This window comes from Manis javanica, chromosome 3 (genome assembly GCF_040802235.1).
Source record: "Manis javanica isolate MJ-LG chromosome 3, MJ_LKY, whole genome shotgun sequence".
NCBI lineage: Eukaryota > Metazoa > Chordata > Mammalia > Pholidota > Manidae > Manis > Manis javanica.
Genome location: NC_133158.1, coordinates 96,273,310 through 96,289,039, shown reverse-complemented (window position 1 = coordinate 96,289,039; position 15,730 = coordinate 96,273,310). Strand labels below are relative to the sequence as shown.

At 36.8% G+C, this 15,730-nt stretch overlaps 1 long non-coding RNA gene across 1 annotated transcript in view; it reads right to left on the bottom strand.

Annotated features, from left to right (window-relative positions):
- Positions 1-15,491, bottom strand: part of LOC140848180 (uncharacterized) — a 59,455-nt gene extending 43,964 nt beyond the window's left edge. The window contains exon 1 of the long non-coding RNA XR_012128732.1: positions 15,348-15,491. This is a non-coding gene — a long non-coding RNA (uncharacterized lncRNA). The remainder of the gene's footprint in view (positions 1-15,347) is intronic.
- Positions 15,492-15,730: the final 239 nt, after the last annotated feature.

The following is a 15,730-nucleotide window of genomic DNA, read 5'->3' as shown; positions in this document are numbered from 1 at the left end:
CCAGGTATTCCACTCATAGGAATTTACCCTAAGAATGCAGGAGCCCAGTTTGAAAAAGACATATGCACCCCTATGTTTATCGCAGTACTATTTACAATAGCCAAGAAATAGAAGCAACCTAAGTGCCTATCAGTAGATGAATGATGGATAAAGAAGATGTAATACATATAGACAATGGAATATTATGCAGCCATAAGAAGAAAACAAATCCTACCATTTGCAACAACATAGATGGAGGTAGAGGGTATTATGCTCAGTGAAATAAGCCAGGCACCAAAAGGCAAGTATCAGATGATTTCACTCATACCTGGAGTATAAGAACAAAGAAAAAAACTGAAGGAACAAAACAGCAGCAGACTCACAGAACCCAAGAATGGACTAACAGTTACCAAAGGGAAAAGGCCTTGGGAGGATGGGTGGTAAGAGAGGGACAGGGGGGAAACGGGGCATTACGACTAGCAGATATAATGTAGGGGGTGGAGGGCACAGAGAGAGCTGTACAACACAGAGAAGACAAGTAGTGATTCTATAGCATCTTACTACACTGATGGACAGTGACTGTAATGGGGTATGTGATGGGGACTTGATGATGGGGGGAGTCTATTAATCATAATGTCTCTCATGTAACTGTAGATTAATGATGCCAAAAAAAAGAAAAAGGAAATGTCCAGGATAGTGTTTGACCAAATACCTGAGCACTGTGGCCTAACCATATTGACACATAAAATGAACCATTAGAGGTGGGATGATTCTAAAATATAAATAAGCAGTGCCTTTCCTTGCCTGGAAACATCTAAAGTCAGGCATTCATTGAAGCCTGCTCTCCAAGATGGCTTGGGAAATGTTTGTTTAGGTCGGAGAGTCTGGAAGACACACTCCGTCCCTCCTCTGATCCTCACCAGTTGTCCTTGGATGACAGTATTTACAGAGTGTAGCCTACCAGGCTCTTGGGACCCCGAGAGAGAAAAGCCAGGGCCTGAAGTCACTCAGCCAAGTGGTGAAGTATAAGACCTTCTGGGGTTTCAGCCCCTGATGATGACAGGACTCAAAAAGAGAGAGACTGTTGATCCTCCAAAAGGTGGGGAAATAGACCTTTTCCTTGCCCAAACCACTATAGGAACAGAAATCAGTGGCATCAGATGAGGTGAGATCCTAGGTCTCAGGAACCTTCCTTCCTTCATCAGCTCCAAGCTGAAGATGGGAGTAACAGTGGGCTCTAGTTGCACCAGGGCCAAGCCTGGGGGTGGGAGGGGTGGACACAGGCAGCAGGAGTCAACTTGGGAAGTCCTCCCACCCAATACCCATGCACAGTATATGTGATGTACATTATTTTTCCTCCCATACACATACCCCATTTCAGAAAGGAAAAAAAAGAATCTTGAGTGTGATGAAAATTTCATCCAAAGGAGATCATTTCCTTATATGTGACATAAGATTTGAGGTTAGTTGTTGAGATATTACCTCTTTAAATTTCAAATATCAGATAAACAATGAAGTACTAAAACTGTACAGAATTTTGTTCTAGATGCATACTTCATTACATCAAAAATACTATTATATATTGTTAAATAAAAAACTGTAAGACGTAAGGTAGCATATATAATATGGTGTTTTTTTTCTATTAAAATGGCATATAAAAGTATGCATAAAAATGCTGGAAAGACATACCACAACAGTTATCAGTGGTTATCTCTGGGTGATGTACTTGAGCTTGTTTTTTACTTTTCCATTTTCACTTTATCTGTATTCTCTAGATTTTCTACATGAACAACCTTTACACTGGCAATAAGAGGAAAATAAAATAAATGGAAAATCATTGCTCTCTCCACATGGGTGGAATTAATACATAGATATCGTACTTTGATATTTAGCCCCTTTTGAGGGTGTTAGGCATAAATATGTCTTTGAATATGATCACTATTTGTAAATTAATAAAAATAACTTATCCAGATGTGATCAGTTAGTTTCTAAGGCACCTACTGGTGTGAATAAATGACAGCACCCACACTTCATAAGGGGAAATGTCAACCTGAAGAAACAAGTTTCAAGTTCTATTTTTAAGGTCCTGTTGCACATCTCTCAGACCCCATATGCTCACTGTGTGCCATAGGGCTTTGCCTCAGAAGAAGCTGGGCTTGAAGATTGATGAACTGTATTTTTTAAAGGTTTTTGGCTATGCCTAAAATTGATTCCCATTTTTTAACAGCACTGTTTTTAAGATGTTCAAATCCTTGATTTAGCATATCTTCTTGTAAGTTTTATTTTCATAGCTATTTCCTATATTAATGGCTATTGCACTTTCTTTTTCATTTTATCCTCAGCTCCTGTTAAAGATGCAGCTGTATGATCTATTGTTCCTAGGAATGACTTCAAATTTTCTCATTACTGCAAGACATTAAGTTGCCAAGATATGATTTAGTTTAGTAAGTGCCTTTTATGTCATCTATGTTGGAGAGTTTCTGTGACTGTTACTTAAATTTCATTTCCCTGGTAATCTGTCTCAGTGCTAAAAAATAAAGGAGAGACTAGATGTTGGAATCCACAAAGATACCTAAAACATTAGATTAACCTCCAGTGCCTTGTTGGTCAGACACAACTGTGGGAGACCACACACCACACAAAACCCAAGCATCCCCCTGGAAAAGCAGGGGAGCCACGTGCATCTTGGCACTGCCTTTCCAAATGCGTTCCTATCAACTGCACACATTTCTGAATATGTTGAAGCAAAAGAGAAGACCACAGAAGTGGAAAATTGGAAGACGGAAAAAAAAATCCCCTCAGGCAAAGATTTAGAGTTAATTTTCAAGAATGTTTAGGTGGAGAATGCTTGCAGGAGTTCGATAAACCTGGAGTACAGTAGAAGGCTTCTGTTCTGGTGCTGAGGGACCGTGCTGAATTGGCTGATAAGAAAACGGAATTATGTAAACAAATTTAAGGTGATGATGAAGGAGTTCGGTCGTGCTGAGGGCTGAGAAGGTGATGTACATGTTTGTGCCCATTGCAGTATTTGGAGTAAAAAACTAAGGTTGATACAAGTGGTCCAATGTATAACATTCCTCCATTGGATGGCAAAATATTCCAATATTTTTATATAATTCATGAAGCAATAGTGCATGATTTGAAATAGTAGTTAAGAAAAATGTTTAAGGGATGCAAATATAATAACACATTATATATGAGTTTAAAAGTTACTAAGACAATTTAGTAGTCATATTTTTTTAGCTGATAATGTCTTGGCCATTATTATTCTTCCTTGGATTTATACTGCGCACTTACTCTTAAGGCCTCTAGGCACATGTAAATGACAACCTCCTAAATGATTTAAACAACGCATAACTAACAATGGCACTTAAGAATTGTGTTAGCACTACAGCATCACTATTACTCATATCAGCAGACCTTGGGTATATTATCTCAGAAATTATGTTTTTGAATTATTCCCATTCTTGTCATCGTATATATTCCTGTTCAGTGTCTTCACTTAAAACATTCAATGTTAAGGATAAAACTTTTAAGTGTTGTTTCCCAGAAAGATTTGTAACAATAATTTCATAGCTAGTCTCAGTAATTTTTTTCCTCTAAGAACACCATCTTCAGAAATCGCCTGTAATGAAAATAATAATAATAAAAATGACAAGGTGCTTTGTGCCATTTATGCACTTTATGTATCAACAATCTTATGAGGTTAGACTATTATTGTATCTGTTTTTTCAGAGGAAATCAAGTCACAAAGAGGTTAAATAATTATTTCCGTTATCATATTGCTGATAGCATAGCGAAGCTCGAACCCTAGCTGTCTTGGCTTGGTTTTGAAACAAACAAGAAACACTTCCTCTTTCACCACTGATCATTTTAGGTTAATTTAATGTGTTTTATTCAGATTTTTTAAAGTAAATATAAAAACTATAAGATATTCATTGGTGTTACCCATAGCATGGATTGCCAATTGCCAAACATTTCAATATTTGGAAACATATTTTGGACAAAATTTTACAACTTTTTATTTCTGTGTTTCTTATTTTCTATTGGACTCCAACTGGTGGTTGGACAAGGGAGACTGAACAGAACAAAACTGATGGGGCAGAAAATCAAGAAAAGCTCATGAAGCAGGCAATGGAGGAAGTTTAGGCAAATAAAATATCCTGTAGTCAAAACAGGAAGGTGCTCTGGCAGGTGACACAGTTTGGCAAGAGGGGTCCCATAAGCCATTAGCATGAGGGAGATAGGTTCAAATGATTGCAATCCCAGCCAAGTGGTATTTAGAGGCATATGCCTGGTCTTTAGAAATGAAACAGGAGAGTAGTGCAATTGAATAGGAAATTAAAACAAGTAGAATAGGGGAATCCAGTTAATAGAATAAGGACCTGCTATTTATAGCACAGACTTCTTTGGAACAGGAACAAGATGTGAAAGTAAAAATCACTCATGTTGCTGGTAAGACTGCTGTTCTTAAATGATCACCAACCATTTTCCAAAGGATCAGAGACAAGGCTAACAAAAAATAGTGTTTCTAAAAAGAATCATATCTGCAGAATCATACCTGAACAGGTGCAAATTTCTAATCATTGGTCCTTCAGAATGATTGCTACTGTGTTATTTATTACATCCCAGCCCTGTTTCATTTTTCCCACTTCTTGAACAAAGATCACTGAAATAATTGCCAGAACCATTCTACTGCGTGGATGCATCCATGTCAAAATGGGCCCCCACTTCTATGTCCCTGACTCGAATGAACCTATAAGGCATCCTCCTCTTCCCTATCTCCTTTTCCAAGTTGCCCTGACAATATGGCTGATAAGTGTTTTTTACTTCAGGCCACTAATACACCTTACTTTGTTGCATTACTTCACATTCCTAGTTGTGTTTTGTTCATGGCTTTAACAAATGAGGCCAGTTCTTACCAGGAACATGCCTGGGCAAATAAGATTTCCTTGAAACTGACATATGGTGAACCTGACCAGAGTCCATTTGGGTCCAGAACTTTGAGATGAGCTAGTTATGAAGTTAAGTGGCCCTAGGAACAAAGTTCAGATGGATAGAAGGCTAGGAAGTCAAGAAGGTAACTATATCCAAACATCAGTTATACCATAATTCCCCGATTTATATTTTACTCTAGAATTACAGAGACTTGAGATTAAGGTGTTCTTTGAGGTAACACAGGATGAACGTCAGATACTTTGAGTGTTAAATCTTAATTTTTTGATAATTTTTTTAAAATCAAAGACTACATGGGTTTTCGATTTGTCTTTGTTTTATTCTATAAAAGAAAGTTCAGAGCTTGCAATCCTTACCTGAAAAATTCTATTCTTGACCCATGAGCATTTCTGTTTGATATAAATTTCCTTAGCTAGTTTTTCATGGACTGTTCAGGGGTGTTATGACAATAGTATGAGCAGAAGAAATACATTGCTTTATATTCCAAATTTTTAATGAAACATAAATATTCCACAACATTTTTAAGATTGGAATGTAATCCACCATAACTATAATCATGAAGATGTTTTCAGGCCTCCCTGTTTATTTACCAAAAAAGTGAAGATTTAAAAAAAAAAGAAAGAAAAGCAGTACCTAAACCTCATTACAAATTCCTGACTGTGCAGTAAAGGTGCAGCTGCTAGCTATTCATCACCTAAACATTGCTTTGTTTCTATTGACAGATCATTTTAATAACCACAATTCTCCAGTTGATGTAAAGTATTCCACATTTCCATACTCCAGCAATTTATTATCCAACTGCCTGAAAGAGGAAATTTCATTTCTGCACTTTTCCCTTGTAATTCTTCTTCCTGGAGCATTTTTTTTTCCTCTTAGAAGTGCACCTGAATAACAATGTTTGCCTTTCAAAAATATTTTATTCTGTCAGTTTAGCCAAATTCATAGATAATATAAAACTATTTAAATAGAAGATACTCAGTGTCATTTGACCTACTGTTCTTAAGAGCTATTTCTTATGTTGGTTGACCGTATTCTTGATCTCTTCTGTCTGAACTTATAGAATGCTTGACTTAATTAAAATAAAAGGGAAAACTAAGACATAAATCAGGGATAATGTTCAGTTTTGTACTGAATAGAAAGAAAGACTGATATGTATCCACTGCCTAACATCTGCCAGTTGCTCCACCTCACTCCCGAGACTTCCATCCCTCTGCTTAATGAAAGGCGGAAAAGTTGCTAATTCTTTTCATCATGGTTAGTCTAAGATGCAATACGGCAAAGACACTATTTTGTAAACAGCAAAGCATCTCTCCCATATTGTACTCTAAGTTAATGATGTGACAGGATCTTAGAGAAAATACACTCCAGTTCTGTTTATAACAACAAATGAGGCTTGTGTTGTCAACTTGTTCACTTTATATATTGAGCTATGAAGTTGAAAAATACTTACTACAACAAAGTACGAAATAACAATATTTAGTAGAGTGACCTTCATCAAATCTCTCCTACCATGAACTAGCTAAGTGCAAACTGACTTGAGAAAAATTTGAGAAAGTGGGTGTTTTTAGTCTGAGTGAGAAGTAAATGATGGTTCAAAGGGCTATTTTCATTGCCCTTGATGATTTTGTTCTTCACTGCATTTCCTTATTTCTTGCTAAAGCTATTTTGCTACAGGCTACAATATACTGAGAATTAGAACTAGTGGAGTGGAAGTAAGTTGGCTTTGAAGCTAAGTGGCCAGACTGCGTCCCTCTGGCAAAAATATCTCCTTATGATAAAGCAGAATTCCTTTGTAATAGGTCTGTGAACTTCTAAGAGATTACCTAAGTGTCAGGCTTGGTACAGAATGTATTTAGGATGCCATTTTGAAGGAAGAAAATACCATGTTTGTTCAAGCAAGCCTTAAAAATAATACTCAAGCTTTCCTTTCCTGTTCTCTCCTCCAGGCAAGGCAGGAAGAAATTACGGATAAGGAAAACCTATAATCAGCATCAGGGAGGGGGAACGTCACTACACACCATTGCAATTTAAGGAAGGGTTTGAGGAAAGGAGCCTAAATAACTAAATGTCTGGCTTCATCAACTTCGGGTTCAACATAAGGTCATGTGCCTCTTGGTAGTCATATCACCATGGCTTTGAGACTGCATCCCATGAACTGAGGAAATCTTATTCTACTCCTTAGCTGCTCTTCCTGAGATATTCTCCAAAGCCCACCACAGTTAGTTTTCAGCAAGTGTAGATCAACCCTTGTTACTGTCACTGTAAAGTCTTGCTAACCTTCAGTAGAGTACATTGCCACATGAGCTTCCTGTCAAGACCTGGGTGACTAAGTAGTTTGCATCACTATTTACTGACCATGTCTTTGTACTCCATCATAATTCCTCAGGGTGTAAAGTTGAGGAATTTAAAATCAGCTATATACTATGCTGGTTCATTCTTATTTTTTCAATATGTAGTGTGGGTTCCATCCTTTCACAGAAATATATATCCAGTGAACAACATTAGTCAATAGTGCACAGGGAATATCTCCAAAACCTGTGCTGCTTCTTGCACATGACCAGGATATCAACATCTCAATTTATTTATTTATTTCAAGAAAAAAATTCATCATTTATAATATCATGTCTGACTATAAACTCAATTTACATAACTATACAGAACCCAGTAATATATCCATTACAATTTAGACGAACTCACATTTTATCCCTGAGCAATAGGAAGGTACTTGTTTTATATGCATGCAACTGAAGGCCCTTATTTGTGCATTCCCAAAGTAGAGGAAATTGTCATTCAAAGGTAATTATATCTTTTACAAGTCCATATTGCCAGGTAAGCCCAAAAGGCAGGCAGTCCATTTATTAAAATTCAAAATAAAACAACTGTACATTCAAGCAAGCTATATTCCTAAGTCATTTTTACTGAGTACCTACCTATATAATATGTGCTAGGTTATCATTATAGGAACTCTGCAGAAGTATGTCAATCCCTGCCTGATATAACTTGGAGCTGGTATTTTTAAAAGGAATATTTTTGAGCTATTTGGTTAATATATTCTGCTCATGAAAAATTTTGTTTTTGTTTTTTATAATTTTGGTAGAAAAAAAAATAGCTCCTTGATTATAAAAGTTCTTCAGCACCAGTGTCTAATGTTTATTAAATAATTTCTAGGAGAGAAGGAAAAAAGATGACAGAGTAGAAACCAAAGTGGAAACCTCCTCACACACACACAAACACCAAGGAAGCAACTACAGCAAGTGCAATTAACCTTGAAAATGACCTGAAGACTGCAGAACAGACCATCAACATCTGTTGAGGAAGAAAAGACCACACAGAGAAGGGTAAAGTGGCAGAGACACAATAGACGGGACCCAAGCCCTTCTCCCATCCCAGCCCACAAGCAGAGGGAGATGTATGGAGCTGGGAGGGGATAAGCACTCAGGAACTCTGCACACTTGGCCATGAATATTTGCTCTGGGAACATGAGTCCATATTGCATTGGGATTTAGTGATTGATGGGGCTGGACACCAGGGATAGTTGGAGCACACTGAGAAACTGATATTTTTGCCTCTAGAAGTCAGGCACATTCCCTCACTCCCACAGGGACCCAACATAGAGACATCAGTTTGAAATATTTACCAGCTGTGGGAAGGGTGTCAGAGGAGTGAGGGTTGGATATAGCTGTCTCCACAGGAGAAAGGGCAGGTGAATGATGCTTCCCCAGCCGTCCCTCAGCTCAACTTATCAGAGGCTTGCAGGGGACCCAAATGCTCCATCCCTCATGATGGTGGCTCAGCCCTCAGGCACTTCCCTGCATACCCAGCCACCTAGTTGGACTACTCAATCCAGCAGCATCAAACCTGTAGTCTGGCAGGCAGATGGAGACTTTGCTGCCTGGTAAGCAAAGGGAGGATTTTCAGCTTTCTTGGCCCTCTCTTAGCCCAACTGGTGAGGCATCTGTGGGAGTCAGCTCTGAGTATGCCTTCCTCCACACTGGTGGCCCAGCCCTAAGATGCACACTCACCCTGCCCACCCCATTAGCTCAGTAGTGTACCATTGCTGCAGGGAAAGCAGAGAGTGGTCCTGCATACAGTTCCAGTACCAGTGGTTCCAGTCACCACTGCTCAGCTCACAAAGGGCCTGCTGGTGTGAGCTGCCACTCAGGTGGACTGAGACAGGCCACTGCCAGCAAACAGACAGAAAGGTAGCCCTTCCCACAGCCCACCAACAGCAACTGGGTCTCTACCACAAAGGAGAAACAGGCACTGGTGAGTAAACAGTCTTGAGCTTCTGGGTACCACATAACACCTTCTTCATAAAGCCACTACTTTCTAGGCCAGAAAGCATAGCAGATCCATTCAATATAAAGAAAAAACACAGAAACCCTGACAAAATGAAGAGGCAGAGGAATATGATCCAAACAAAATTACAGGATAAAACACCAGAAAGAGGGCTAAATGAAAGTGATCATCAATATTCTTGATAAAGACTTCAAAGTAACAGTCATTAATATGCTCACTGATCCGCAGAAAAGTATCGATGATCTCAGGGGGGACTTCAAGAAAGAGAAGAGTTGAAAAAGAGCCATTCAGAGCTGAAGAATACAGTAACTGAGATGAAAAATACAATGGAGGGAATGAGTACTAGATTGCTGCAAGTAGAGCAGACATCAGTTAGGTGGAAGTTAGAGAACAGAAAAACAGTGAAACTGAGGAACAGAGAGAAAAAAGAATCTCTAGAAACAGGAGGATGCTAAGAGAGATGTGTGACCAACCCAAATGAAACAATATTCTCATAATGGGCATGCCAGAAGCAGAAGAGAGACAAAGGAATAGAAAGTCTCTTTAAGGAAATAAATGTTGAAAACTTCCCCAATCTGGGGAAGGAAATAGACACTCAGGTCATGGAAGTATAGGGAGCCTCTAACCAAAGGAACCCCAGAAAGATAACACCAAAATATATAATAATTAAAATAACAAAGATTAAGGACAATGAGAGGGTATTGAAAGCAGCCATAGAGAGAAAAAATGTACTTGTGAGGGCAACCTCATCAGGCTATCAGATTTCTCAGAAGAAACTTAACAGGCCAGAAGTGAGTGGCATGAAATATTTAATATATTAAAATAGAAGGGCCTTTGACCAAGAATTCTCTACCTACTAAGTTCATCATTTAAAATTTCAGGAGAGATTAAAAATTTCCCAGAAAAATGAAGTCTGGAGGAGCTCACCACCATTAAACTGGCATTACAAGATATGTTAAAGGGACTTTTGTAGATGGAAATGTTCTTAAGCTTAAATACTTTTCAACAGTGAAAATAAAACCATAGTAAAGGAATAGACTAGTATGTACCAAGCGAGTATGAAATTAAAACAAAGCAACACCAAAGTAGTAAAACCAACTATGCACAAAATCAGTCGAGGGATAAACAAAAAATGCAGATTATAACATCTAATGCATAAAGTTTGGAGAAAGAAGAATAATAAAAAAGACGTACTTTCAGACTGTGTTTAAAATGAAGTTATCATCAACTTAATACAGACTGTTACATAGTTAGGAAACTATCCATGAATCTTATGGTAATCACAAACCTAAAGCTTATAATAGATACACAAAAATATTAAAAAGAGAAATTCAATCACAACACTAAAAAAAACATCAAATAACAAGAGAAGAGTATCAGAGCAGAAGAAAGGAACAGACAGGAATTACAAAAACAATGAGAAAATGATTAATAAAATGACAATAAGTATATACCTATCAATAACTACCTTAAGTGTAAATGGACTGAAAACACCAATCAAAACACATAGGATAGCAGAATGGATAACAAAATAAGATCCCTCTATATGCAACCTACGAGAAATTCATTTCAGATCTAAAGATACACAGACTGAAAGTGAAGGGTTGGAAAACATTTCCTGCCAATAATAGGGGTAATAAAAACAAACAAACAAACAAACAAGAATAGCAGTACTTACATCAGACATAATAGATTTCAAAACAAATTAACAAGAGATAAAGAAGGACATTATATAGTGATAAAGGGATCAGGCCAACAAGAAGTTATAACAACTATAAACATTTGTGCACCCAATATAGGAGCACCTAAATATGTAAAACAAATACTAATAGAACTGAACGGGGAAATAGACTGCAACTCATTCATATTTGGGGACTTTAACATGTCACATACAATAATGGATGGACTGACAAGACAAAAAATAAATAAGGAAACAGAGGCACTGAGCAACATGTTAAGATGGATTTAACAAATATCTGTAGAACATTCCACCCAAAAGCAGCAGGACATGAATTTTTAAGTGTACACAAAGTGTTCTCCAGAAAAGATAACATACTAGGCCAAAAAAGAGCCTCAATAAATTCAAAATATTAAAATTGCATCAAGCAACTTCTCAGATCTTAATGGTAGGAAACCAGAAATAAATTATACAAATAAAACAAAAAAGCCTACAGACACATGGAGACTAAACAATATGTTTCTAAATAGTCAATGAATCAATGAACAAATCAAAATAGAAATCAAGCAAAACATGGAGACAAATGAAAACAACAATACAACAGTCCAAAATTTGTCGAATGCCACTAAAGCGGCTCTGAGAGGGAAGTACATAGCAATACAGGCTTACCTCAAGACCCAATCACAAATAAACAGTCTAAACTCATAATTAAAGAAACTAGAAAAAGAAGAATAAATGAAACCCAATGTTTGTAGGATGTACATAATAAAGACCAGAGCAGAAATAACATAGAGAAAAATAAAACAATAAAAAAAAACCCAATGAAACCAATAGCTGGTTTTTTCAGAAGATCGAAATATAGACAAACTTCTAGCTTGACTTATCAAGAAAATAAAGAGAGGACACAAATAAACAAAATCAGAGGCGAAGAAGGATAAGTTACAACTGGCACTGCAGAAATATAAAGAATTATTAGAGAATTCTATGAAAAATTATATGTCAATAAATTGGACAACCTATAAGAAATGGTTAAATTCCTAGAAAAGTACAACCATCCAAGATTGACCCATGAAGAAAAAGAAAATCTGAACACACCAAATACCCATAATGAAATTGAACTAGTAATCAAAAAACTCCCAACAAACAAAAGTCTAATACCAGTTGGCTTCACTGCTGAATTTTACCAAACAATTAAAGAAGAACTAATACCTATGTTTCTTAAAGTATCCAAAAAGTAGTAAAGGAAGGAGTACTTCCAAACTCATTCATTCTATGAAGCCAGCATCACTCAATTACCAAAACCAGGCAAAGACACTACAAAAAAAGAAAATTATAGGTCAATATCCCTTATGAATATACATGCAAAAATCCTCAAAACATTAGCAAACCAAATTCAAAATACATTAAAAGGGTCATCCATCACAACCAAGTGTGATTTATTCCAGGGATGCAAGGATGGTACAATATTCATAAATCAATGCATATCATACACCACAGTAAGAAAAAGAAAGATAAAAATGACATGATCATTTTAAGAATTGCTGAGAAAACATTTGACAAAATTCACCATGTTTTCAAGATAAAACTCTCAACAAGATGGGTATATATAGTATGTACCACAATATAATAAAGGCCATATGCAACAAACCCATAGCTAACATCAAACTTAATGGCAAAAAATTGAAAGATTTTCCTCTAAGATCAGGAACAAGACAAGGATGTCCATTCTCATCATTTTTATTCAAGATAGTACTGGAGGTCCTAGCCATGGCAGTCATACAACACAAAGAGATAAAAGACATCCAAATTGGTAAGAAGTTAAAGTGATACTATTTGCAGATGATACTATATATAAAAAATCCTAAAGAGTCCAACAAAAAACTATCAGAACTAATAAGTGATACTAAATTAACACATAAAAATCTTGTCACATTCCTACATACTAACAACTAACAGAGAAAGAAATCAGGAAAACAATTCCATTTACAATTGTCTCACAAGAATAAATTACTTAGGAATAAACCTAACCAAGGAGGTAAAAGATGCATACTATGAGAACTATAAGACACTCGAGAGAAATTAAAGAAGACACAAATAAATGAAAATCTATTCCATGCTCATGGATGAAAGAATTAGTATTGTCAAAATGGCCAATCTGCTCAAGCAAATTACAGAGAATGAAACTGGATTACTGCCTATCTACATACACAAAAATAAACTCAAAGTGTATCAAATACCTGAACAGAAGTCTTGAAACCATAAAACTCTTAGAAGAAAACAGGCAAAAAACAAAAATCTCTTGAACATAAGCATGAGCAATTTTTTCCTGGACACATCTCCTTAGACAAAGGAAATAAATCAACAATGAACAAGTGAGACTACATCAAATTAAAAAGTTTCTGTAAAGCAAAGGAAACTATCAGCAGAACAAAAAGGTACCCTACTGTATGGGAGAATATATTTGTAAATTATTTATCTGAAAAGGAGTTAACATCTAAAATATATAAAGAACTCATACACCTCAACACCAGAAAATCAAATAACCCAATTAAAAACAGAGGACCTAAACAGACATTTCTCCAAGAAATAAATATAGATGGCCAACAGGCACATGAAAAGATGCTCCACATCACTGATCATCAGGGAAATGCAAATTAAAACCACAATGAGATATCACCTCACACCAGTTAGAATGGCCACTATCAAAAGACAAGAAATAACAAATGTTGGTGAGGATGTGGAGAAATGGGAGCCCTTCTGCACTGTTGGTGAGAATGCCATTTGGTGCAGCCATGTGGAAAGCAGAATGGAGGTTCTTCAAAAATCTAAAAATAGAAATACCATATGACCCAGTAATTCCACTTCTAGGATTTTACCTAAAGAAAACAAGATCCCTGATTTGAAAAGATATATGCACCCCTATGTTTATTGCCACTATCACTATTATTTACAATAGTCAAGATATGGAAGCAACCTAAGTATCCATCAATAGATGAATGGATAAAGAAGAAGTGGTGCATATACTCAATGGAATATTATTCAGGCATAAAAAGAAAGAAATCCAACCATGTGTAATAACATGGATGGATCTAGAGGGTATTATCCTCAGTGAAATAAGCCAGGCAGGATAGGAGAAATACTATATGATTTCACTTATTTGTGGAATCTAAAAATGAAAGAAAACAAATGAACCAAACAGCAGTAGACTCATAGATACTGAGAAGTGACTGGTTGTTACCATAGGGGAGGGGTTGGGGTGGGTACATGAGTGGGGAGGGTGAGGGGTGATAAAGGGGCACAAATATTCTCAATCATAACATAAGTTGGTCACAGGGATGGTAGTAGAGCATGGAGAATACAGACAATGATTCTGTAACATCTTCCTATGTTGACAGTAACTGCTCTAGTTGGGGTGAGGACGTAATAACACAGATAACTATTAAACGACTGTGTTGTATAGCTCAAAGCAATATAAAATTGTGTATCGATTATAGTTCAATAAAAAAATTAAAAAATTCTAGCTGTTAACATGCTATATGATGGGTGTTTAAAGTCCATATTTTCAATTCATTTGTTTCTAACTAATTTTCAGTTCTGATTAAATATTCTCTCTCTAAACAGACATTTAAGTGGGAACTATGCTTCTGCCTAAACACCAAGACATGGAGAGTGAAATCAGTGGGGTGACATTTTTAGTTGCATGGTGGGTATGTGTTAGGGAACACTCATGGCTGCTGTATTCTCTTTTCCACTATGAGGATAGTATTCAGCATACTTTAATAAAATTTCATGATATCTACAAATTTTTGGTCCCTCAAAATCTCTCTCTTGCTCAGAATGCAGATGGAGTAGGAAATCCATAAACTAGTGTTATTCATGTTAGTTTGGAAAGGGATATTCTTAGGGCTCTATTATAGTCATTAAAGTGTCCTGCCATGTCACCCAAGTCACTTTTGGCTTAGGCTGTTTGGCTGTAAAGATAGAACAACTGGGGGCTGTTATGTATGTGAATGCTCATCCTCTATCTCTTCTGAAGGAATTTGGAGCAGGAGGTGCCACAATTCCTAAGTTGCTAGGCCACCTTGGGGAAGCAGGTTGAAAGCTGCCTGTATGAGACAGGTGATTAATACTAGTGCAAATTATCCCCACACCTCAGTGACTTAAAACACACACATACACACCCACACCCTGATCAAATCTGATACAGATCAGATGTCTCTTTTCATCATGTGGCTCAGCCATATCTGAGTCTTCTGAATTTGTCCTCAAAGCAAAGGGGAGAGACAAGCTAGTTGATGTCTCTGAGACATTTTGGCATAGAGGACAGGAAGAAGCAGGATTCATTCACATTTTACTAGTCAAAACTAATCAGTGAGAGGATCAAAGCCTAATTTGGCTACCCAAAAAATGAATTAAGATATGAAGAAGAACTTACAACATCAACATCCTCTGGAAGAGTCATTCCAGAAGATGATCATCAAAAAACTTCAACAAAGATCCTGGTGCTGTTGCAGTTGTAGCTGAATTCATCCCACTGGTTCCTGGACTTGCCATGGGAATGAAGAAGGAGATATCTAAGCCGGCCTGTGCATACAGTAAAACAACAAATTTGACTGGATCTATACTGTCAGAACCCAACCAAGAATTAGGAGAAGTGTAAGTTGCAGTGCTCCAAAATCGTGTGACTATGGACTATCTACTGTTAAAAGAACATATGGGATGTGAACAGTCCCCATGAATGTGTTGTTTTAATTTGTCTGATTATTCTCAAACTATTCAAATTCAGTTAGACAATATCCATCATATCATTGATTAGTT